Source organism: Eurosta solidaginis, chromosome 1, assembly GCF_040869045.1.
Source record: "Eurosta solidaginis isolate ZX-2024a chromosome 1, ASM4086904v1, whole genome shotgun sequence".
Taxonomy (NCBI): Eukaryota; Metazoa; Arthropoda; class Insecta; order Diptera; family Tephritidae; genus Eurosta; species Eurosta solidaginis.
In genome coordinates, this window is record NC_090319.1 from 306,287,506 (window position 1) to 306,315,177 (window position 27,672).

General features: G+C 35.2%; 1 protein-coding gene and 1 pseudogene across 4 annotated transcripts in view; both read left to right on the forward strand.

Annotated features, from left to right (window-relative positions):
• Positions 1-4,290: 4,290 nt before the first annotated feature.
• LOC137240779 (luciferin 4-monooxygenase-like) overlaps positions 4,291-27,672 on the forward strand; it is a 31,470-nt pseudogene continuing 8,088 nt past the window's right edge.
• Invadolysin (leishmanolysin-like peptidase, invadolysin) overlaps positions 23,483-27,672 on the forward strand; it is a 165,975-nt gene continuing 161,785 nt past the window's right edge. The window contains exons 1-2 of one of the 4 annotated variants that reach the window (XM_067761418.1): positions 23,483-23,836; positions 24,418-24,610. The gene's annotated coding sequence lies outside the window, so the exon portion shown is untranslated. Of the gene's footprint in view, positions 23,853-23,875; positions 24,033-24,417; positions 24,611-27,672 lie in introns of those variants that run through there. The other 3 variants (XM_067761417.1, XM_067761419.1, XM_067761420.1) reach the window with 3 other exon arrangements.

Below are 27,672 nucleotides of genomic sequence, written 5' to 3' on the forward strand. Positions count from 1 at the left end.
TGTTATTTATTTATAATACTGTTTTCACACAGAAACTTAATGATCTCATTTCACCTGCTAATGAAATCGTAAATTTTTTGCTTTCACACAGAAGTAACTGCTCGATTAGTATGAGGGATGAGACAGACAATCATGGCGGAACGATACAAGGTGGGAGCATGGTGACATACCTACAAACAAAAAAAATTCCATGTACTTGTAAATTCGATGGACAAATGTCAAAATCGTACTGCGCCGGTAGTTGATGTATCAAATCAAATAAAAAAGGTTATAATCAGCTGTTCGATGCGGCCACCTTGTATCGTTCCGCCATGCAGACAATGACATTTGCTTTGAAAACTAAGAAGCGGAAACGGAAGCGGAACGCTGCCAACAGAGTTGCATTGTGCTTTTGACTTCATTAGGCATTCGATTAGCTACTAATGAAATAATAATAGATTCGAATTTTGTAGGGAAGATTGAGCTCAATAAGCGTCTTAATGTAGAAAACTGCCTTTATTATTCAATAAGCTGTCTGTGTGAAAACAGTATAACACCACTATGGTAGTAGTACTTCACAATTAAACTACTTCTCTTTTAGTACTTCTCTTACAACGTTTAAAATCAAACTGTTTAACCATCGCTTGAAATGCGCTGCTTTTATACCCTCAATTCGCCTAGTTCACCTATTTCTCTCAGGGGCTAGACTTTTGACAAACAGCCCTCTCGAATAGTTGCTCATGGCGTGGTGGTGGGCATTGAAATCGCCTAAGATAATGCGATTATCGCCAGTGAGTAGTGCGCTAATGTCAGGGCAGTATCCACTGGGGAAACAGGTGACAGGGGGGATGTAGATGTCGATGATTTCTAAATTTACATTGCCTGGTCGGACAGATATGCCTTGACGTTGTAGGACACTCCCTGCGGCCGATGTCTGGATCAAATAGATTATATTGCACTGAGTGGTGGGTGATAAACGTGAGACCGCCTCCATTTCCGCTCACTCGATCTTTTTCGTGGACGTTATGCAGGTCTGCAGAGCAGATCTCACCGTGAGTTTAATCTCTTGGACCGCAGCAATGCGGATGTTCATAAAATCAACCATCTCCGTGATCTTCCCAGTTAACCCATTACAGTTTAACTGCAATATTCTGAAGTGCAACGGGGGACACGTCGTCACTCTGGGGGTAAGCGACGCGTAACTACGCTTGAGTTGAGGGAGGCCAGGACATAATGCTGTTGTAGCCCTCAGACTGGGCGTCCATGGGTAAGCATTGGAGTTACCGGTGTAGTTGGGTTTGCGGCCTGGCAGCATGGCGCCATGAAACCGTCGCTGAGATCAGAACATCTAGAAAAGTGGCACCGTCAAAAGCACTTTAAAAGCCCTCGATTTATTTGACCCATTGAGTTTGTAATATTGGTGAAGGTCAGTATACTTAAAGTTATAATGTGTAAAAATGTCTCGCTTACTATTGTCAGGTACTATTGTTAGGTACTATTTTCAGGTTTTTTCTCAATCACGACTTTTAGCATTATTAAGTCTTGTAATGCAGAATTTTGATGATAACACAAGTTTACAAATTCAGGTCAACTTTTGGATCTGAGCAGATAAGAACGATTCTTAACTATACTTGATATGCTGAATACGAATCTGCATTCAGTTTTTCAAGATTGATTCTAGTTTCCGAGATCTCGCATGATAGCACCATTGTGCTGTTATATCAGCTTTTAAATAGTGCCACTGCTTGATAAATCATTTCAACTGTAACGTCAAATAATATAAGTGATTACAGCAAATAAAAATGCAGAGACAGTGTTGCAAAGTTGATTCAAAGTGTTTCTGTTACGTTTGTGGTTGTTACATGATTATAAAAAGTTGCAAAATAATAACAAATGCGCTCAAAGATGCGTATCTGCACTACTTTGGTTTCAGAGTAGCCGACACTCATAAGTCATGGATACCGAAATTTATTTCGACTGGTAATTGGTATCTTAATTGGGATGCAATCTGGATTCACCAAATTTTGTGGTTTTTTATGCTTGTGGTATAGCCGAGCAACATCATTATGTGAGAAAAGAATGGCAAAGTCGTACTCAATATGAGCCTGAACGGCAAAATGTCTCCGCTGAACCACATTGTAAATCCACAAGACATTTTCCTGCCACCTCTTCACATTAAACTAGGCCTTATAAATAACTTCGTCAAAACATTAAACCGTGAAGGACCGGCTTTTCAGTACATAGTCAAGTTGTTTCCTAAATTGTCATATGCAAAAATCAAAGAAGGAATATTTTTCGGACCTGATATTAGAAAATTAATGGCTGATAAAAAATTTACAAAATGTTTAACGCCCGATAAAGCAGCCGCATGGGCATCTTGTCAAAATATCGTTCACCACTTTCTTGGTAATCACAAATCCCCTAATTTTAAGGAAATTATTGGTGATATGTTGGAAAATTATCGAAAGATTGGAGCTAGAATGTCTCCAAAGAAGCATTTTCTGCATTCCCATCACTATTTTTTTCCCGAAAACTTGGGTGATACGAGCGACAAACAAGGAGAGCGGCTACACCACGATCTAGCCAAAATTGAAAGACGATACCAAGGATTTCGGGATAAAGGCATGATGACCGACTACTGTTGGACTCTAATACGCGAAACAGATACTAAACAATACAAAAGGCAAAGTTCCACCAATCTTCATTTCTGATTTGTTACTTTTAAGTTAATAAAATGAATATTATTTGACAAAAATCTTTAAAAATGAATTTATTGACTGTATTAAAAACTAGAATCAATCTTAAAAGACGGAATGAAGAATCGGATTCAGCGTCATAAATTGTCTTAAAAACCACTTTTAGTTGTCTAGATCCAAAACCGTGTATACTTGTGTAATATACCAGTCACCCTAAACGACATGCTATTCATGAAATATGAAGCTAAAAATGGAATTTAAATAAGCTGGCAAACGTTATCAGCTCACTAGAATAGAGGGGTTATTTTTTTCGAAAATCTGCCCTTTACCCCTTATAATACCTTGAAAGAAAGTATACAGTAAAAAGAGGCCAACTACGCTCGCATTATCAATTTTTTTTCAAGTCCAATTTCGAACTTCAAACAGGGAAATTAATTTTTTGTTTATCGATATTGATCTTCGAAAAATTGGTTTAACCGAGTGCTGTACAATATAATATATGCGGTACTATCTTTTCACTTACTTGAAACACATGAATTCTGAGCAGTAATCATAAAATTCGGATGGCCGGCACAACATTGCTGAATACGTTGCAAAAGATCTTCATTGCAATTAAGATGCGGCTCATTAATAATACTCAATATGCCGTAACTTGGCTTATCGATAAGCTCACAAATGGACTCATTATCGAAAAAGTCGACACGCGTCCATTCGAGACCTTCACATACATAAAGTTCCTGTTCCATTCTTAGCACATTATAAACGAAATTTTGGAATAATTGGATACGTAAGTTAATATGGAAAAAAACTAATTTGGTAGTTGGTATATATTTAAAGTAAACTATAAATTATATATATGTATGTACACACCTGATGTATCTTCTCGGCACTATAATTGATTGCAAATTGCTCGAACGAATTATTTTCAAGCAATTCGAACCCGTAAAAATCTAGTAAAGCTAAATTCTTCTCACGCTGTGTAGATTTCAGAATTTCGTTTATTTTATTTACTAGCCAAGTAAAAAGTCCACTGTATAATGTGCGACAAAGTGTGTTGCGTGTACTGGCTGCTTGGCGAGCATCCATTTCGCAGCCTGTGCTATAAAACATTATTCGTTAAAAAAGCCACATATATTAATATAAAATCAAAACAAAACTTACCAACATCTTCCAAAGAGTTATTTTAGCAATTTGCTCGAGTAAGGCAATTAATTAAGATTTGAGCTTCTAAACTTAGTAAGTGTGCTGTCTCTTGAACTTCTGCAAATGTATGTATGTGTAAAAAAGATAGTTAAGTATAACCGTTTGTTTGGTTGTTCTCGAATATTCATTTGTATGCAACATACCGTATGCATTTGATATTTGACATCCCTCTGTGCCATCGATATTTGTGATCGGAACAAAAATGAAATTTCCTAACTTTAAAACGACTGCAATTACACGAAGTATTTCATTTATGTTATCGCATGATAAACCAAGTATTTACAATGATCTAAAAATAAAAACCAAATTTGCACTATATTCAACCTAACTTTATATACCCAGCTGTAGAATAGTGCGGAATAGTCGCGCGATATCCTGAAAATCCCTTAGTTTTATTAAAATTCGAAGTTACTTTAAAATAATCAGTGTTAACCATCGTTTATGGCTAGAGATGGGAAAGGGGTAAATACCCAAATGGTAAATACCCGGTAAATTGGTTATATGTATATGGTAAAAATGGGTAAATACCCAAATGTTTATCGAAAAGAAGGGTAAAAATAATCTTTTGGAAAATATGGGAAGCAAACACACAAATTCAATCCAAAATATACCCAATTTGTCATATATTGGTGGGTAGTCATCCATTATGCTATCGGTTTAATGAGTTTTAATCTGTAATCCAGCGTTTTCCAAAAATATTTAGCCAATAATGCATGCCGTTCTAAAAATTTAAGTTTACCCAGTAAACATTTTAAGTCAAAAAAGTGTTGGAAAAATATCTAAATTGGAGCGTTTACAGTCGGTATGTGCTCATTTGGGAGGCCGAAACCAATGTATTTCCTTCTTGCAATGGTCGTCCTATATGAGCCTATTAACGTATATCATTGAGCCCAAATAAGAGTCCGACATAAGTCTTAAAAGGCGTTTGAACAGCTCATATTATACTCTGCTGCAACTCTCCGGCGTCATTTTTAACTCTAATAAACTCTGATTACACTGGTTTACAGCCAAAATGCAAGAGAGACGCCATTATGAAATTCCTATGTAAAATCAGCCCCTGATTTCGGAATTCAAGGTTATTTCTAATTCTATGGTAACGTGTTTGAGATAATTACGAATAACGGTTAAAAAAAAAATTGGGTCCACTTAATCATATATATCTCAAGAACGAATTGAGCAATTCAGTTAGTTAGCGAATATTAACACATATGTACCAGTAGGGTACTTAAGTATTAAATGGATATATTTACTTGAGTGCTTATAACTTTTGTATTAGTCCATCGAACTTTGTTGAATGGAAGCTTATTTTTTTTTGTAATAAAACAGAGCTTAGAGAGAAAAAAACAAATCTGCAAAAAAATAAAAAGTTTTCGAGATCCTTCCTCGCAAAGTTCAAATTTTCTTATATTTTTACAAAAAAAATGGAAAAAAACACGTAATGATTGTTCGTTATCTTTGATACCACCCTCTGGGACTGGCAATAAGGGATGAAGAAGAATGAGAAGAACTTGATACAGAAAAGAGGGAAGGAGAAGGAGACTGAGAAAGAGATACAGTGAGGCGAATATAGAGATAGATGAAGCGAAATAGACGGAGGGAGGAGTGAATAAAAGGATTAGAAAAAGTGAAGAGGGGGGAGGGCAGAGTTAGACGGAAAAAGCTTATTAAAATGTATGCAGATAGACCAAATTTAGGGCAGAACAATGTCTGCCGGGCCTGCTAGTTAAATTAATATTTTTATTTCATTGTACAGACTATTTATTCTCTCTTGCCTAAGAGAGGAGGCCTATGGCCCAGGGATGGGCGTTATCAACAAATTTGAATAACCATTGATGAAAAATTAAAAAATAAATTTTTATTCATTATTCACGAAAACTTGAGTGATGAACACCATGGTATTTTTATTCAAGAAATAATGAATAAACATTTTCTCGTTATTCAAAATATTTTATTTGATGATAACCGCCCATTCTTATTTTTGCAAATAAAAGATATGCATTGAAACTCAGAATAATGTAAGATGGATTTGCTGCCGTTTGTGTAAGGTATTTCGATCGTACTTGTTCCGTCACTTGAGTCGAGGAACATTGGTTAGCTAGGCTTCGTAGACTACATTTCAACTGCTGTGTTTGAAGAGAACTCTAGGACGCCAGTGGGTCAGGGATCTTAGAATATACAGGCGGCAGGTATTACTGTCCTAAAAGGAGACTAAAATACCCAAATGGATCAAGGTTTTGTATAGCCCACCCTTTCAAGAGGTTAAAAATAAAAAAAAAAATAAATGTAAGGCGCGATAACCTCCGAAGAGATCTAAGGCCGAGCTTCTCTTCCAATTTGCGTCGTGCTCCTCTTGATTTTTCCCTACAAATTGGCCGGACGGGACCTACATGTTTTATGCCGACTCCGAACGGCATCTGCAAGGCAGATGAGTTTTCACTGAGAGCTTTTCATGGCAGAAATACAATCGGAGCGCTTGCCAGACACTGCCGAGGGGCGACCCCGCTTAGAAAAATTTTCTTCTAATTGAAAAATCTTATTTCTAAAATTTTGATGTTGCTTTGCCCGGGAGTTGAACCCAGGGCATACGGTGTGATAGGCGCAGCACGCTACCATCACACCACGGTGGCCGCCAAGAGGTTGCCAGCGCAATTTATAGCTTCTCCAAACCAATTGTAATCCTCACCTACCCGTGGCGAATTATATTTCTCTAACAGCCGAGGCTCTGGCGACCCTAAGTTTCTCATGGATCTAGGGGGAGTGAGGGCTGGAGATGGTCGGGCTAGTACCTTAATATTACTTGTTAGCGGATCTACATATATCCGGCAAAGGACCATCAACACCGAAAATACTCCCCATAACCTTCGGGGAGCGTCCTTATCGCTACAACAACAACAACAACAAAACTCTAGGAGTTTGTGTTGAAATAGGGCGATTTGTGAACAAATCCTTAGATAAGCCGCTTTTCAATGAAATTCCGAGGTAGGGTGTACTTTAAAGTAAGTGTAAAATACTGCGTTGTTATCAAGTTTGCTGAGATCGGACGTTTTGGAGACGACAATCGAGATGGTGTGATATTTCACTAAGCATTTGATATGTAAATATTTTATCCTTCATGGAGCAAATACCGCCTCATTTTTTATAATTCAGCATGCTGTATTTGTACTTTTTTCTATTCACAGATTGTCAATATGACTACTCTACTCCCCGGAAATATTGTCTATGGCGGTCCAGGTACCTGCAACGAAACACAAGCCTACACATCTTTGGGGCATTTTCTACTTGCAAAATGTAAAGGTTTCGGCGATCAAATAGTAATGATTGATGCATTAACTGGTCAAGAGTATTCGGCAAAATATATATATTGTAACGAATATGAGTGACACTAAATGATACTCTCATCCGTAGTCTGATGCTAAGTAAATGAAGTCACAATTACAATAAAGCAGACAGTCACTCGTAAACGAATAAATCATTATGTCTACACATATGTACGTACACGCAGCAGAGAAGAGATGCTCAAACACATGCAGATATTTTATCTGAAATGCTCCTAAAGGTATGCAATTGTGATTGTGGAAGTGTCGCTCACACATACAAGCGCATGGGGTATGAGAGAAACTATAAAAATTATACATCTGTAGTTGTAGCTGAGAAATTTATAAGTAACTAAGTAAATTCTGGAAGCGCCTAGAATATGCAACGAGGAAATCACAGAGTATAAAAGCACCAACGGTAGAGGCGCGAGAGTTTAGTTTTCAGTTAAGCACGCTATCTGTCGGGTAATTGATCAGTTTCATTTGAGCTATCTCAGTTTGGTTGTTAAGCAAGCTAGTTGCAAAGTATAAGTGTTATTGCGAAGTACTTTAATAAAGGCCATTTTTACATTATTCAATATTGGAGTTATTTATTCAACAGTTTAGTGATTCGAACTTAGCAGAAGGGCAAATAAGAGGATTTGCAAGTAAATTCGTTACAATATGATTCCGCTGTGCGCATGGCATGGGTGCTACAACGTTTGGGTGTTAAGAGTGGTGATGTTATTGGTTTGTCCAGTGAGAATAATATTGGCTTTGCCATAACTTTGTTTGCGTCATTCGCTGTTAACGCTTCGGTGGCACCGCTAAATGTTACCTATTCAGAACGTGAGTATTGTGATAGTGCAACTTGAGTACACATAAATGCCTTTTATGTTAACCACAGTTTGTTTTAAACTCGAATCATTCGAAATAAAGTCCAATGTAAAATTTACAATACAGCATTACAATGCTACGAAAAAAATCGTATAAATTGTTCAAATACTGTTTCCTTATGTTTTTATAACACATGTAATGCGGTTAATATATAAATGTCTTTTATATTTGCAGGTGAAGTACATCACGCCATAAATCTATCAAAACCAAAGGTTATATTTGCTTCAAAACTTACTGAAGATCTTGTTGCGAAGGTGGCAAAAAATAATAAGTTTGTCAAGACTGTTGTTGGTATTGGTGTAGAGCATCAAGCGAATAAATATCACAGCTTTGATGAGCTCATAAGTAGTAAAAAAATTCCATCCAAGGATTTCTTCGATACACCCAAAGCCAATAAAAAGGAAGATGTAGCCTTGATTGTTTGTTCTTCAGGCACATCTGGCCTGCCAAAAGGTGTCCAACTGACGCAATATAATATTTTAACTACAATAGATTCGAAATTGTAAGTATTGAATGAATAGAAATTGCATTTATTTATCACTTTTTCTATCACGCTGAAAAGATTTTAGATATTTCCTTTGACAACTTTTTAAAGCTTAGAACACTTAATTTCTGAAAAAGGCTAATTTGCATTGACTTAAAGATTTCTTGTGCTATTTCCCACCACCTTCTTTCTTTTTCTCCAGGGATTGGAATTTATTATTTCCGAGCTGCACCTGTCTTACTATTCCTAATTTCTGTCCTTTGCCTTTAGCTAACTTTTTATATGTACATTGTAACGAATTTAGGGAAATTCTGGTTATTATGCACCTTCTGCTAAAGTTCGAATCGCTAAACTGTTGAATAAATAACTATTAAAATATTCAGTATTGCAAACTGTTCTTTATTAAATTAATTTGGGAATACTTCATAATTATACTTCACTTCACAACTAATAGCGTGTTTAAATCAAACTCATTACTAATGCCTCAGCTGCGCTGCTTTTATACTCTCGGTTGTCTCGTTCGCCAATTTCTCCTAAGGTATAGTCATTTCGAGAACAGTTGTATCTCATGCTTGGTTACCAGCTATATACATGTATACTTGTAGTTTATGGTTTTTTACTAGCCATATGCGTGTGTATGTGTGAAGCGGCAGTTATGCGGCAGTTAAGCGCCAAATACACGACACGAACATTTCCGCGAACATTCCGCAATCTTGTTCGCAACTTTGGCCATACACCATACGAACTTTTGGCCGAACATTAGTTCTCTTTCAGACAGCGATGAATACCGACAACAATTGTGCTGCAGCAATATTGCTCGCTGTGGCAATTAAGCGTAAAAAAAAGAGAGAAGATTCAATAAATTCACTCAGAAATTTTTTATTGTTCATTTTACTTTTCCGCGCACGTCTGTTCCGTTCAGAAATTACTACGATTATGAGCTATTTCGCCATACATACACGAACAGTTCGCGCAAATGTTCGCCAAAAATTAAAATATTTTGATTTTTGGCGAACATTTGCGCGAACTGGCAAACACCACCATACACGACAGAAAAGGTCGCAGAAACATGACATAACGGGAATGTTCGCGGAAATGTTCGTGTCGTGTATTTGGCGCTTTACTCACGAAATTACGTAGCAAAAACGTGTCAGCTGACACGACATATCTTATGAGTGTGCAATGTAAACGAAAACTCACCGACGTGCAACGCCCGTACGTAGGTAGGCCGGAACGTAGAAATCAAAACAATTTTGATTTTTTCCGTAAGAACGTGTCAGCTGATCGCTCTCTCACTAGACAGAGTTGCCTAGTAAACTTTTGTGCGCTAATTTTTGACCGTTTGGAGTTTTATGCAAAAATACCTAATTAAAGTTTGGAAAATTGTGAAAATAATTCGAAATAATTATGTAAAAGTGCAGATTATAAATATGTAATATATTTATATTTAATTAATATTAATTCCAGCCTTTTACAACATCAAAATTAAAATGGAAAAAGTTGATGTTTCCATAAGCATGCATGCAAACTGGTCAATGGCAACAGTGCTTATCTGTAAACAATACACACACACATATGTTATGTACATGTACACAGACGCACACATTGATTCCTACGGGCTTGAGGGTTCCGTCAAACGTGTTTCGTACGACAAACGTCCGTACGTACGGCACATGTCGGTGGGTAACTGTCGCTTGAGTAACTACTTCGGCTGATGACTACATGTATGTGCGTGAGATATCTCTTCACTTCGAGCTGCTGGTTATATTTGTGGAATGTTCTCCGTTGACTTGTACATAAGTGTCGCTGCTTGCTGTAACTTGCTGTTGCGATTATTTACTAATAGCTTAGTGATGCCAATATTCGCCACAATATTCACAAAACGTACCCGGCAGACGTTGCCTGAAAACTGGATTCATATGAAAAATGGGCCCCATCCTCGTCTTTTTTCTTCCGTTCCTTCTTATTCCTGTCCTTCTCTTATTCCCTTTATCTCCATTCTTTTCTCATTCTACTTCTTCCCACTAGTAATTTCATTCCCACTCTCACTTTCACTCCCTCTATGTTTACTACGCTTCTGACTGACTGAGAGAACTGTCCTTATATTCAGTAATGCTTCTGCTTTGCTATCCTAATAGAAATCGTAACTTAAAAGTTTTGTTAAAAATTACGTATCTCAGGAATTCTGTTAATAAAGTCGTATCTCAGGAAGCCGGTTAAAGACGTTGTAATTGAACTAAAAAAATTTTAGACAGAAGAGATATGAACTAGGTCAGGTTAGGAGGTAGCTGCCCTGGTAGGGGAAGCTGACTTGGACAGCATGAAGTTCCGTCGTGATACCACATAAAATAATGGTGACTTAGCTATAGCTACTTGGCGAATCGTTGTGTAGCAACGACATAGTTTCCTACGAAGACCGATCTCAACCTTGGAAAAATCCTCCGGAGAGAAGCGAACGAAATCTGGGCAATCAGGCATAAATTGACTCGACGATTCCAACTCATCATCCTCCATACAGCTGCAGCAGGATGAGGTTTCCAGTATATTGAGATGTACCGTATGGATCCCCATAGAACCGTGTCCTGTCAAAACCCCAATGACCATAGATAGATGAGCCTTAGTGACCCCAATCACTTCGGCAGACCTCCTGCCATCCACTTCCGGAGAGAAAGATTTTGCCACTTGTTGTGTTCGCCCAACGCTTGCTGAGCAGACTCGAGGCCTTTCTATGCCTACTGGCCGGGACCCAGATAATCTTAATCATAAAATAGTTCGATGCAATCGTAAATGAGGTCAGGCACTTCCAGACCGCTGTCGATCGCACTATAGTGGTACTGGCTCCAGATTGGGTCCGATACTTTTCCGGAGCTGTTGGGAGAATATGGAGCAGTCCCGCTGCAAATATCTGCTGGGAGATTGACAATTTGTGAGAGGGGCGCAAGAAATTAAATGGGGTTACACTGAAATGACAGCCCTTGGTCGGGAAAAATCCCGAGTCGCTCCGGTAAATAGAACCAGCTGCCTTGGGAAGCGTTTGGGTAATTCACAAGAGTGTCGTATTCATGTAAAATTTTAAGATTTGAGTTGTTTCCATGGTTTCCATTATAAAATTTGATTCAAGCAAGTGCATTGGCTTTTTATTTTTAAACATTTGCTCTCAACGCTTATAAATTGTTTTCTGAAAAAAATCATACAGCCCTATTCTGCATTTCGACTTGGATTGGAATTTTTTCGATTTGGCAATTTTGGTATTCTGTGTTCCAATCTCTTTCGATCCAACTTCGAATCGTTCGATTTTTTGTATTCTGCATTTCGATCGTAGTTCCGTTTTTCTAAGTTGCAAATTAGTTTTTTTTTTTTTTTAAATTAGTTGGCGGAAAAATATTTTATTTTTATTTTTTTATTAATTTATAACAGAATTTTAACAAAAATGTAAGTAAAACTTGTTAAGAAACGTAGAAGGCTTGATGATGATTGTTTTTTATATGTCTCCAGGTCAAAAACAACATGTCGATGTCGAAGTCCTTGGACGTATTTGCCCCGCAAAAGTATCTAACACATACTTGAAAGCATCCTTGTTAAGTCGAACGTTTTTATTGAACCCAAATAAGAAAATAAGTCATTAAACTTTACCACTTTTAAGTTCAATTTCTTACAATTCGTCACTCATCTCAAATGGATTACACAAATTTCGCAATATTTGCCTTTCCATTCTTGCCTGACAATTTCCGTATGCGTTGCTTTCCAACTCCATAAATAATGCCGCGGCTATTGATTTCATTATAATAGACAGCTATAATTTGTGTCTGTTCGTTGGGTCCACTTATATGCCAAAGCAAGCTGCCTGCGTAGAGGAAGGTGAAGCGAAAACGTAAACAATCCTTGCGGAAAGAATAAATAAGCCTTTATAAAGTATTTTAGGCCAGTGCAATGAAATTAGCATCCTTCAAATTCAGAAAATGTCAACTATATTCGTGCAGGAATCCGTTTTAACAAAACTTGGTGGCCACGGCAGGGAATTGGACAAAAGAACGACAAAAACACACTTACAATTATGAAAGCACTTCACTCAAAAAAATATAGCACTGCGGCAATATATTCTATTGCTTTTTTTTTTTGTACAAAATGGCGGGGATAATAAGATATAAACGTTTTTCAGTGTTTTTTACAAATTTTCTTTAATTGATTTTGTTCCAATGTTCACACATTCCGTACCAACAGCTGATTTCGAAAAATCATTTGCTCTTCCTCTTCTCTTTACGATTCCGTCGTAATGCAGAATACCAAACTTCGATTGAAGCGGAGCGTAGAACGGGAACATAATCGAAATGCAGAATAGGGGTGATAATATATTTTATACTGAAAACGCTTATACATATCGTACGTTTTATGTATCCAAATATAATTCAAATTTAGTTTTTTTAATTTTTGTCGGGAAAAAGCAAACAATGTTTTATTTTTTCATAGAGTTCCACTATAAAATTGAGATTCAAAAACATACATATATGTATGTCCCCTATTTTGGTATTTCTGAGTATTCTTTAAATGTCCGCATAATCTTCTCAGTTGGTTATGTTGGCATTTCCAAAATAATAACCCCTATTCGGCATTTCGATTACGTTCCCGTTCTACGCTCCGCTTTAATCGAAGTTGGGTATTCTGACGAGAAGAGGAAGAGCAAATGATTTTTCGAAATCAGCTGTTTGTACGGAATGTGTGAACATTGGAACAATATAAATTAAAGAAAATTTGTAAAAAACACTGAAAAACGTTTATATTTTATTATCCACGCCATGTTGTACAAAAAAAAAAGCAATAGAATATATTGCCGCAGTGTTATATTTTTTTGAGTGAAGTGCTTTCATAATTGTAAGTATGTTTTTGTCGTTCTTTTGGCCAATTCAATTCAATTCAATTCAATTTATTTAACACATTTGTACAAGTGAGACTATTGTCTCTTAAAGTACATCGATATTTGGATATGTGTACAATATAATAATGTGAGTATAACAATATTTATATTAATATAAAAGAAATAACAGAAATAGACAATGTAGATTCGAGAAAATAGCTAGAATAGTGTTTTTCGTATATCAAAAAATTCAGATAAAGCCAATTTAAAGCGCGATGCATTGGGCTCATCTTTAATAAAATTAGGTAATGAGTTCCATACTTTGATAGTACTGACAAAGAACGTCCTTGATGATGAGAGATATTTATGGCGTGGAACGATGAGGTTACAGGTTCTGTCAGATCTAGCAAAACATAAATTTCGGAATAGGTATTCTGGTTGTTTTTTATAAATTGATTTATTCAGGAAAATTAGATTGCGATAGTTTAGGAAGCTAGTAAGACTGCAATCAAGTATTTTAAACGAAAACTCTGATATGTGGTCAAATTTACGCTTCAAGTAGATATATCTTGCACAATTGTTCAATGCAAGTTGTAGCTTATTACACTAACCCTCCCAACGAAATGAAAGGAACTATTAGTGATCTGACTAACATTAATTTGACATTTGGAGGAATGAAAGCAGCTGTGTACCACAATTTCCTTAACACAAAATAAATTTTTGATAAAACGTAGTTAATATGATCAACACAGTTAAAATTGGAATTTAGTTTGAACCCTAAACTACTAACGACCGACTCATACTTAATGGTAATATCCTGCAGTATAACCCATGGCAAATTCTGTACTAGTTGCGGAGAGTGCGAAATGCAAATAGCTTTTGTTTTAGACGCATTTAGATTTAAATTATTATCACTCGACCACGAAGAGATGCTTCCGAGATCCTCGTTCATCCTACAAACCAAATCTTCAGATAAGCCAATAGGGCGAAATAAATATATTTGTGCATCATCAGCATATAGATGTATTGAAACACTTTTACAGCAATGAGTACATACAAAATACTGAACAAAAGTGGTCCAAGTATAGATCCCTGATGCACCCCCGAGCACAGGCACTTCGTCTCAGAGCAACCACTTTTAACTACTACCTTCTGCCAACGATTTGTAAGATAGTTTTCGAGCAATCTTGAAGCACTAGAAGATAATCCAAAGTAGTGTCGTAATTTCATTAAGAGAATGGAATGATCTACTGTGTCAAAGGCTTTTGAGAAATCTAAAAGTGACATCACAGTCAAATCACCCCTATCGTAGACAGGGCGGTTGTCTTCAGTTACCTTGAGTAAAGCCGTCGCACAACTATGGCTCGCTCTATAACCAGACTGGCATTCTGAGAGAAGGTTGTTCTTATTGAGGTATTCGGTGATTTGGGCCACCACTAACTTTTCCCAGATTTTAGAAAGAGCGGGTAATATGCTTATCGGCCGAAAATCCCTTGGCAAAACAGCCGATGGCTTTTTAGCAATAGGAATAACTTTTGCTATCTTCCAAGCATCGGGAAAAGTTAAAGTCGTTATCGAAAAGTTAATAATATGTGCTAACGTTGAAACAATGTTGATTGCAATAAGTTTTACAAACCTAAGGCTTATACCGTCGTCACCAACGGCATTGGACTTTATTGAGAATAGACTTCTTATGACATCATCCTCTGTAACTCCGAAAAATTGAAATTTGTTATTATCTGGTGTGTACATCACATTTTTATTAAGTTTGAAATTTTGATTATTTATATAACTACTCGACTGCAAAAAGAAGTCATTGATGGAGTCAGGGTCCAAATCGCATTTCGAATCATTTTTACATGCAATCCCTATTGATTTGAGATTTTTCCACAAGTTCTTGGTTGGTAAATACGTGTCAAGCTTTGTTTCAAAAAAAAGTCTTTTAGAATTTCTTACTGTGATGGTAGCATGATTTCTGGCCAGACGATAATATTGCCAGTTTTCATTTGTTGGATGTTGCTTCCAAATTTTGTAAGACTTACTACGAGCTTTGATAGCCAGCAGAACCTCTTTTGTGAACCACGGCTGTTCATTTGTTTGGGACTTTACCGCCTTTAGAGGTACATATTTAGTAAATAGGTAATTTAAAAGAAACATGAAATAACTGAGTTTTTGGTTAATATCTGAAAACATCCATACGCGGTTCCAATGTAAAGAATCAGCTTCGCACATTAGTTCAGAGAGATTAACTGACTTAAAATCCCTATAATAAAATTGTGTTTCGGTATTGCAATTAAAATCTATATCATACGATATAAACAACATATCATGATCCGATATTCCCGCAACTGAGAACTGATCAAAATAAAGTACACTGGAACGGTCCGAGGTACATCAGGTCTAGCAAGCTAAATTTGCAATTTGGTGAAAATCTAGTAGGATATTTATTGACAACGTCTAAGCCAGCGGAATACAAATTATCCATTAATGTCATTGACTTCAAGTCATTGTTTAATAGGTCTGTGTTAAAGTCACCACAGAGTTCCACTATAAAATTGAGATTCAAAAACATACATATATGTATGTCCCCTATTTTGGTATTTCTGAGTATTCTTTGAATGTCCGCATAATCTTCTCAGTTGGTTATGTTGGCATTTCCAAAATAATAACCCCTATTCGGCATTTCGATTACGTTCCCGTTCTACGCTCCGCTTTAATCGAAGTTGGGTATTCTGACGAGAAGAGGAAGAGCAAATGATTTTTCGAAATCAGCTGTTTGTACGGAATGTGTGAACATTGGAACAATATAAATTAAAGAAAATTTGTAAAAAACACTGAAAAACGTTTATATTTTATTATCCACGCCATTTTGTACAAAAAAAAAAGCAATAGAATATATTGCCGCAGTGTTATATTTTTTTGAGTGAAGTGCTTTCATAATTGTAAGTATGTTTTTGTCGTTCTTTTGGCCAATTCAATTCAATTCAATTCAATTTATTTAACACATTTGTACAAGTGAGACTATTGTCTCTTAAAGTACATCGATATTTGGATATGTGTACAATATAATAATGTGAGTATAACAATATTTATATTAATATAAAAGAAATAACAGAAATAGACAATGTAGATTCGAGAAAATAGCTAGAATAGTGTTTTTCGTATATCAAAAAATTCAGATAAAGCCAATTTAAAGCGCGATGCATTGGGCTCATCTTTAATAAAATTAGGTAATGAGTTCCATACTTTGATAGTACTGACAAAGAACGTCCTTGATGATGAGAGATATTTATGGCGTGGAACGATGAGGTTACAGGTTCTGTCAGATCTAGCAAAACATAAATTTCGGAATAGGTATTCTGGTTGTTTTTTATAAATTGATTTATTCAGGAAAATTAGATTGCGATAGTTTAGGAAGCTAGTAAGACTGCAATCAAGTATTTTAAACGAAAACTCTGATATGTGGTCAAATTTACGCTTCAAGTAGATATATCTTGCACAATTGTTCAATGCAAGTTGTAGCTTATTACACTAACCCTCCCAACGAAATGAAAGGAACTATTAGTGATCTGACTAACATTAATTTGACATTTGGAGGAATGAAAGCAGCTGTGTACCACAATTTCCTTAACACAAAATAAATTTTTGATAAAACGTAGTTAATATGATCAACACAGTTAAAATTGGAATTTAGTTTGAACCCTAAACTACTAACGACCGACTCATACTTAATGGTAATATCCTGTAGTATAACCCATGGCAAATTCTCTACTAGTTGCGGAGAGTGCGAAATGCAAATAGCTTTTGTTTTAGACGCATTTAGATTTAAATTATTATCACTCGACCACGAAGAGATGCTTCCGAGATCCTCGTTCATCCTACAAACCAAATCTTCAGATAAGCCAATAGGGCGAAATAAATATATTTGTGCATCATCAGCATATAGATGTATTGAAACACTTTTACAGCAATGAGTACATACAAAATACTGAACAAAAGTGGTCCAAGTATAGATCCCTGATGCACCCCCGAGCACAGGCACTTCGTCTCAGAGCAACCACTTTTAACTACTACCTTCTGCCAACGATTTGTAAGATAGTTTTCGAGCAATCTTGAAGCACTAGAAGATAATCCAAAGTAGTGTCGTAATTTCATTAAGAGAATGGAATGATCTACTGTGTCAAAGGCTTTTGAGAAATCTAAAAGTGACATCACAGTCAAATCACCCCTATCGTAGACAGGGCGGTTGTCTTCAGTTACCTTGAGTAAAGCCGTCGCACAACTATGGCTCGCTCTATAACCAGACTGGCATTCTGAGAGAAGGTTGTTCTTATTGAGGTATTCGGTGATTTGGGCCACCACTAACTTTTCCCAGATTTTAGAAAGAGCGGGTAATATGCTTATCGGCCGAAAATCCCTTGGCAAAACAGCCGATGGCTTTTTAGCAATAGGAATAACTTTTGCTATCTTCCAAGCATCGGGAAAATTTAAAGTCGTTATCGAAAAGTTAATAATATGTGCTAACGTTGAAACAATGTTGATTGCAATAAGTTTTACAAACCTAAGGCTTATACCGTCGTCACCAACGGCATTGGACTTTATTGAGAATAGACTTCTTATGACATCATCCTCTGTAACTCCGAAAAATTGAAATTTGTTATTATCTGGTGTGTACATCACATTTTCATTAAGTTTGAAATTTTGATTATTTATATAACTACTCGACTGCAAAAAGAAGTCATTGATGGAGTCAGGGTCCAAATCGCATTTCGAATCATTTTTACATGCAATCCCTATTGATTTGAGATTTTTCCACAAGTTCTTGGTTGGTAAATACGTGTCAAGCTTTGTTTCAAAAAAAAGTCTTTTAGAATTTCTTACTGTGATGGTAGCATGATTTCTGGCCAGACGATAATATTGCCAGTTTTCATTTGTTGGATGTTGCTTCCAAATTTTGTAAGACTTACTACGAGCTTTGATAGCCAGCAGAACCTCTTTTGTGAACCACGGCTGTTCATTTGTTTGGGACTTTACCGCCTTTAGAGGTACATATTTAGTAAATAGGTAATTTAAAAGAAACATGAAATAACTGAGTTTTTGGTTAATATCTGAAAACATCCATACGCGGTTCCAATGTAAAGAATCAGCTTCGCACATTAGTTCAGAGAGATTAACTGACTTAAAATCCCTATAATAAAATTGTGTTTCGGTATTGCAATTAAAATCTATATCATACGATATAAACAACATATCATGATCCGATATTCCCGCAACTGAGAACTGATCAAAATAAAGTACACTGGAACGGTCCGAGGTACATCAGGTATAGCAAGCTAAATTTGCAATTTGGTGAAAATCTAGTAGGATATTTATTGACAACGTCTAAGCCAGCGGAATACAAATTATCCATTAATGTCATTGACTTCAAGTCATTGTTTAATAGGTCTGTGTTAAAGTCACCACAGACCAAAACATGTTTATATTTGTATATAAATTCAGACAATTTTAGGAAAAAATTGTCTAGCTTATGGAATTTACTGGGGTTAATTCCCTGCCGTGGCCACCAAGTTTTGTTAAAACGGATTCCTTCACGAATATAGTTGACATTTTTTGAATTTTATGGATGCTAATTTCATTGCACTGGCCTAAAATACTTTATAAAGGTTTATTTATTCTTTCCGCAAGGATTGTTTACGTTTTCGCTTCACCTTCCTCTACGCAGGCAGCTTGCTTTGGCATATAACTGGACCAAACGAACAGACACAAATTATAGCTGTCTATTATAATGGAATCAATAGCCGCGGCATTATTTATGGAGTTGGAAAGCAACGCATACGAAAATGGTCAGGCGAGAATGGAAAGGCAAATATTGCGAGATTTGTGTAATCCATTTGAGATGAGTGACGAATTTTAAGAAATTGAACTTAAAAGTGGTAAAGCTTAATGGCTTATTTTCTTATTTAGGTTAAAAAAAACTTTCGACTTAATAAGGACGCTTTCAAGTATGTGTTAGATACTTTTTCGGGGCAAGTACGTCCAAGGACTTCGACATCGACATGTTGTTTTTGACCCGGAAACATATAAAAAACAATCATCATCAAGCTTTCTTCGTTTATGAACAAGTTTTACTTACATTTTTGTTAAAATTCTGTTGTAAATTAATAAAAAAATAAAAAGAAAATATTTTTCCGCCAACTAATTTGCAACTTAGAAAAATCGAAATGCAGAATACACAAAATCGAACGATTCGAAGTTGGATCGAAAGAGATTGGAACACAGAATACCAAAATTGCCAAATCGAAAAAATTCCAATCCAAGTCGAAATGCAGAATAGGGCTGAATAAAAAAGTCAAAATTTTTGAGTTGAATCAGTTTATAATAAAACGTTCGATATTGTAATGAATGTTAGCAGCACTGAGCGATGCTATCGTCTCTAAGCCGATGCTAAGCAGTGACGTGAATGCACATCAATAATTCAATCATTATGTATCTACATAAACGAAACAATCACCCCTATTCTGCATTTCGACTTGGATTGGAATTTTTTCGATTTGGCATTTTTGGTATTCTGTGTTCCAATCTCTTTCGATCCAACTTCGAATCGTTCGATTTTGTGTATTCTGCATTTCGATCGTAGTTCCGTTTTTCTATGTTGCAAATTAGTTGGCGGAAAAATATTTTTTTTTTATTTTTTTATTCATTTATAACAGAATTTTAACAAAAATGTAAGTAAAACTTGTTAAGAAACGTAAAAGGCTTGATGATGACTGTTTTTTATATGTTTCCAGGTCAAAAACAACGTCGATGTCGCACATTGGGCGTAACTTTTCAAAACCACCTACATATCACAAATATTAGCCGACTTTAATCATTTTTGTACAGAAATTTTTGTAATTGAATTCTGAAGAGACTTACATCGCCTGATTTTTAAAATTAATTACAAAAAAAAAAAAAAAAAAAATTAAAAACAATTTTGCAAAATGTTCTTTAAAAAATTGTTTAAACAAATTAATTTTACAAAACGTATGTCAATTAGCAAAACCTACTGTCTCTTAAAGTGTATATCATTCTCTTAAGTATTGAGCAAAAATTGTGTGTCACGAAAATGATACATAAATACGTATTATAATATAAAGTTCTGCAAAGAATAGGCTATTTTGCAACAAATTGTTTAATAAACAAATTAATTTGAAGAATCAAGTGATGTGAGTCTCTTCAGAATTCAATTACGAAAATTTCTGTGTAAACATTGTTGCAGTCGGTTGATTTTTCGTACCTGTAAGTGGTTTTGAATGAAATTAGTGCTTAATCCCCGATGTGTGTCGAAGTCCTTGGACGTATTTGCCCCGCAAAAGTATCTTAACACATACTTGAAAGCATCCTTATTAAGTCGAAAGTTTTTGAACCTAAATAAGAAAATAAGTCATTAAACTTTACCACTTTTAAGTTAAATTTCTTACAATTCGGCACTCGTCTCAAATGGATTACACAAATCTCGCAATATTTGCCTTTCCATTCTCGCCTGGCCATTTTCGTATGCGTTGCTTTCCAACTCCACAAATAATGCCGCGGCTATTGATTCCATTATAATAGACAGCTATAATTTGTGTCTGTTCGTTGGGTCCAGTTATATGCCAAAGCAAGCTGCCGGAGTAGAGGAAGGTGAGAAGCGAAAACGTAAACGATCCTTGCGGAAAGAATAAGTAAATCTTTATAAAGTATTTTAGGCCAGTGTAATGAAATAAGCATCCATAAAATTCAGAAAATGTCAGCTATATTTATGCAGGAATCCGTTTTAATAAAACTTGGTGGCCGCGGCAGGGAATTGGACAAAAACACACTTACAATTATGAAAGCACTTCATTCAAAAAAATATAACACTGTGGCAATATATTCTATTGCTTTTCTTTGTACAAAATGGCTTGGATAATAAAATATAAACGTTTTTCAGTGTTTTTTACAAATTTTCCTCAATTTATTTTGTTCCAGTGTTAACACATTCCGTACAGACAGCTGATTTCGAAAAATCGTTTGCTCTTCCTCTTCTCATTACGATTCCGTCGTAATGCAGAATACCCAACTTCGACTTAAGCGGAGCGTAGAACGGGAACGTAATCGAAATGCAGAATAGGGGTGATTAACTGCGTCTACATATATGTACCATGTACGTATACGAGCAGCGGAGAGTCAATGCACAAACACATGCATATATCTGAGATACTCCTATAAGTATGCAATGAGAAAAACTATAAAAGTGTGCAATTGTATTTACAGCTGAGAAGTTTGAGAGCTACTGGACTAGTAGATTCTGGAAGCGCCTAGAAGATGCGAAGGTTGAAATCAAAGAGTATAAAAGGCGGCAATTGTAGAGGCGCTGGAATTCAGTTTGATTTAAGCTTTCGATTAAGACGATATCTAGCGAGCAATAGCAGTATTATTTTGAAAGAGTTTCATTTGAGCTATCAATCAGTTTGGTTATTAAGCAAGCTATTCGTTGCACAGTTTGAGTGTTATTGTGAAGTACTTTAATAAAAGCCATTTTGCATTATTACAAATTGGAGTTATTTATTCAACAGTTTAGTGATTCGACTTAGCAGAGGATTGCAAATAAGAGGATTTGCAAGTAAATTCGTTACAATATGTATGTACATATATCCTTTAACACAGCAAGTTTATTTTAAGTTTCTTTTAAAAACATTTACAGAAATGCCTATGCGTGTAGTTTAAGCTGCATAATTCATTGTAGGGCTTTTCCATCGTCACGGGTGGGACATTTGTACGAAATATTTCATCTTTGTTGACGCATTCTGATAAAACCAGCTGAGGGTGAATATGTAGATAGGTTGACAGACTTAACATTGAATCAGTACTGTTATGTGAAACAGCACACAATATATGGGACAGCATTTGAAACGTTAAACGTTAAATGAACTTATTAATGGTAAATAAAGTATTCCAAAGGTTCAAAATATGGTTCACGTCATCGGATCAAATCATGGGCTAAACTAATTTGAGTTCCATAAAATTTTAAGAATTTTCGCTCTCTAAGACTCAGATTCAAGGGTCATGAAAATCCTACTTCATAGATGTTGCATTTTGATTAAAATTTCCACGTAATTAATTGTTATCTCTTAGTGCATGCCTCTTTTAGGATTTTAAGGCGTATTAGCAATGCCCACTCATTTCTAACAACAGTTTCTGAATACTTGTCACTAGTGGGACAAACTTTCTTGTTGAATAATTCATTAACAACTTCAAAGGAATCAAAGCTGAATTGTTGGGTATAAATGAGTTTTTGACATTAGTTTCTTTTTTTTTGCGCAACCGAGCTTGAAAAAAATGCTTCAAATATCTAAAAAGATTTATCTTTGGGGCAGCTTTCAAGTGGTGGAAGGAAATCAGCTAATTGGTACTTTTTTGAGTAACTTTTACATTTCTACTTCTGGCGCAGTACGATTTTGACACTAATCCAGAGATTTACAAAAACAAAATACGTAGAATGCGTGTGTTTGTCTGTATGTATATCACCCTGCCGCCACGCTGTATTGTAGTGGCGCTTGTAGCCGAATTAACATTCCTATCTCACATTTACTATATTTCTACTTGACAGACTAATTTTTTTTGCCTAAGATTAATAGAATGTACATTCCTCGATCATAAGCTTCCAATCAAAATTTTTGATTGAATTTTAGTACAACTATATCTACATTTTTTTATATACCTACCATATCTATGCTATTATTACAAATTAAAACTATGTTATATATACCTACTACATCTGCTTTATCTTTACTATTTTGTTCTACGATTTTAGTTATAACTACATTACTTTACCTTATTAAGTTTAAATTCTAATTAGAAGTACCGAATTTCGAATTACTTTCATATCGAAACATTCGAACTTCCGGTTTTGTCATTTGCTAATCTAGGAATTGCCACTTGTAAACAATATTAATGTTTACACTGACATTTATCATTATGTCTTTTTAAGATCTTGAAAATCACGCCACTCGCGATGATTAAACAAGAACAAAAAAGTTCCGCAAGTTGCGGTAAGCTAAGCTTAAGAACGTGGTGGTTCGGCCTTTTTCAGTTTGATCTTTCAAAGAGTGAAGATCTCATAATTTTTAATTCGAGCTTCGATACCGTGTGAAAGTTCTGAGTCTAAAGTGTGACTCACGTGGTTTCTTTTAAAAAGTGAAAGTTAAAATTAGAAGTCGTTTCGAAATGTTCGCGATAATCGAAATAAAATAATTCGGAAGAGCCGCGATATTTTGTTCAACGAAAGTAATCATGATATATAAAACTTTTGCAAAGAGAGAGGGTTCCCGAAATCCCGCATAAGAATTCAGCATCTTCTGAGCACGAGTTGCCGTAGACATGGCAGCATCCTCCCCATCTCATCTTTACTTCGGATGCGGCATATTCGCTAGTAACTACATGAAACAGTGAAGTTCGCTGCCAAGTTCTTACTTGGCTTTGAAAGGACAAAAAAATCTAAAGTTTTCGGAAATCAAAGCTCACTTTTGCTTATAAATCTTCCACTTATATGTAAATTCTGTTTTCTTAAATATTAAAATAGAAGAAAAAGAGAAGAAAATCCCATAGTTTTGAATTTATAAAAAAAGGTGAAAAAATAAATATATTTATCTACCTAAATATACACATATTGGTGTCTATACCTGTTCTCTCATGAGGAAGAAGAAGCAGTAATGATGTAGTGATTTTTTTTGAGGAGAAAAATTAATAAAATTGAATTTAGAATTCCCCGTGCAAAAGAAAAAAATAGATAGAGAATATTTATTAAATCATTAGCTTCTAAAATTTATGTTAAAAATCATTGAAAACTAAAAATACATAAAATAATGTGAAACAAAATATATATACCTAAATATTCACACAGTATATACATATCAATATGTATACTATCACCTACTTATGTATATTAGTGAGCGAATTTTTCGTGTGTAACCAGCATTTTTCTCGATTAAACACATTTTTTTTTTAAATTAGGTTAATGCACTTTCTAAGCATTTATTAAAATGAAATTTGGGGTTAAAGTGTATTAAAAATTACTAGAACTATAACAAATGTGATTAATTAGTTGATTAGTGTTCCATACATTAACTTTGCATTATTAAATGTGCGATAAAGTGTGATTAAAAAAAAAAAAAAAAAAAATCGCATGTGATGTTTCAAATGTGTGGTGAGTGAACTTTGTTTTTGTTATTTCTCTCACATATTTTTTGGTTATGCTCAGTGTTGCCAGGTGATGAAAAAAAAGAAGCTAGATTGGCAAAAAAAAAAGGTTAGAAAAAGCTAAATTTAGAAAAAAAAGCAGCTAAAAAAAGGCCAGACATTTTTTGGTTAATTCATTAAATTTTTTTTTTATATTTTAGTTTAAACATTTGAAAATAAAAACTTATAAACATAACTTCTTGTTTCAAAACATATCAGGCACATTTTCCTTGACTAGCACATGGAATTACTTTAAATGATTGCATATGTGTATATACAAAAAAAAAAAAATATTACAAACTAATTATTTATATAAAATATTCCCCGTCTGAAGAATCAGAAGAGCTTAGGTCTGCGTATAAAGTTTGGCTATTTACCACAGATATGAGATCATCGGTAATTTCAAAATCATTACAACATTTAGATAAGCGTTTTAACGAGCATCTAATATTAAGCAGCGCATTACACATTTTAATTTTTAGTTTGTTCCTTAATTTAGTTTTCAGAATTTTTATGCCACTAAAAATTCTTTCAACCTCCGCGTTACTGAGTGGTAATACTAAAAAACTAAATATGAATTCGACAAGTTCTAAAAAGGAGGTTCGTTTAATGCATTTTTATGTTCTCGGACTTCCGACCAAAATTTCATGGTGGAGTGTACATTTTTCATTGTATAGTTATAAGTTTTCGCCACTGCAGCTCTATTAATGCTATTTGACTTGAAGAATAACTACACTTCTCTTTTTCAAAGTAAGAAAATACATCTGGCTTTGAAACTTTCAACGAATTTTCAGCAGAAAAAGAATTAATCTTTTGTAGAGAACTCATATTATTAGGTATTAGGTGTTCACAGGAACTATTGAAATTATTTTATTTTAGAAATTATTAAAAATACATTCGGAGTAAAAAAGGCTAGAAAAAAGTCACGAAGCTAAACCCAAAATTTCGAGGCTAAAGGCAAAAACAAAAGGCTAAATCTAGCCTCGAAAAGGCTAACCTGGCAACACTGGTTATGCTGTGTTGGTGAGCGCATCATATACGCATTATTCATTTCTCTTTTCGCATTATTTTTCTAACTTAGATAAAGTTAGTGTTGCCAGATTCGTACATAAAAGTATCACAATACGTTTTTTATACTCAGCTGAGCAGAGCTCATAGAGTATATTAACTTTGTTCGCATAACGGTAATCCGTAACGGCATAAACTAATCGAGATAGATATAGACTTCTATATATCAAAATGATCTGGGCGAAAAAAGAAATTCATTTAGCCATGTCCGTCCGTAACACGATAACTTGAGTAAGTTTTGAGGTATCTTGATAAAATTTGGTATGTAGGTTCCTGGGCACCCATCTCAGATCGCTATTTAAAATGAACGAAATCGGACCATAACCACGTTCACTTTTTCGATATCGAAAATTTCGAAAAACCGAAAAAGTGCGATAATTCATTACCGAAGACGGCTAAAGCGATGAAACTTGGTAGGTGCGTTGACCTTATGATGAAAAATAGAAAATTAAGACAATGGGCGTGGCACCGCCCACTTTTAAAAGAAGGTAATTTAAAAGTTTTGCAAGCTGTAATTTGGTAGTCGTTGAAGATATCATAATGAAATTTAGCAGGAACGTTTCTCCTATTACTATATGGGCGTGGCCCCGCCCTTGTTAAATGGGAAGTTCACAATATAAAATTTAAAGAAAATGAAAATTTACGTAATGACATAAAAGTATGCGTTTTATATATGAATTTACTTAAATTAATCTTATAACTATTACAAATTAAGATAATAATACATGAATAGTGGAGGAACAGAAAACAATGAAAGGAGAAACAAGGAAATTAGATGACAGAAAGATTATTTTAGAAAGAGTATATTAGTCAAAATATAGAAGAAATACAGGGGCTGAAACCATGAACCAATAAAAAGATCCCGCATTAAAAAATGAGAGAGCAAAAAAATCAAAGTTGGCTGGGAAATAAATTTTCTTGGCGTGACGTGACGCTTTTGACAACATGTTTTATTGCTGACTCAGTGTTCAGACTTTTGCTCCGCTCTTACCTCCTACTAAATTTTTTATCTTAAAGGTTTATTTAGGTCGAGTTGAAAACTAAATAGTATTACTACCTAATATCTTTTGGTTGAAGTTTTCATTATATACATACGTATGAAAAGCTGATTGTTTTCAAGTGACGATTGGATGAAATGAAGTGAATTCATTGTTCGTGTCTTAAGAAATGTTTGTTCACATTTTGCTTATAGTTTTTGTTATTTTTTTATTTCGCACGGAATGAGAATTGAAGAAGTAAAATGTAAGCAAAAAATGTGTCCGAAGGTAATCTGAAAATCCTGCTAAAATTCAACATGCAGCACTTTTTGAAGTTTTATATAAAAATGAAGAACGTTGAGTCAGTGAGGCCAGCGATAACAGTCGCCAATTGGGATCACCAAGCGAGGTCAAATATTCCTCCAGCTGTCTCTCCCAACTCAGTGAAGGTCTTTTCTTTCCTCTGTTTACAAACCGCGGTAACCTTCTTTCTTGGCAACGTATTCGTCCATGCGCATAACATGACCTAGCTAGCGAAGCTTCCTGTTTTTATTCGCTGCACTATCGTCATATCTGCAAAAGCTCATATAGCTCATCATTATACCTCCTTCGGTACTCGCCGTCGACATGGCGAATAGGACTATTCTTCTCTCGATACCTTCCATGATTCCGAGCCATAGATCAGGACAGTTATGATGAGTGACTTGTAGAGCGAGAATTTTGTTCGTCGAGACAGGACTTTACTTTTCAATTGCTTAAAGAAGAACTTGTTGGCAAGAGTTATTCTCCGTTTGATTTCTAGGCTGACATTGTTTTTGCTTTTAATACTGCTTCCCAAATAGACGAAACCCTTCACAGTCTCGAATTTATATCAGTCAACAGTGACGTGCCTACAAAGGCCACGATAACAGCAAGTACTTCGTCTAGTCCACATTTACTGCAAGCCCCACTTTTTCATTACTTGGCACCTTGTGATTTCTTAGCC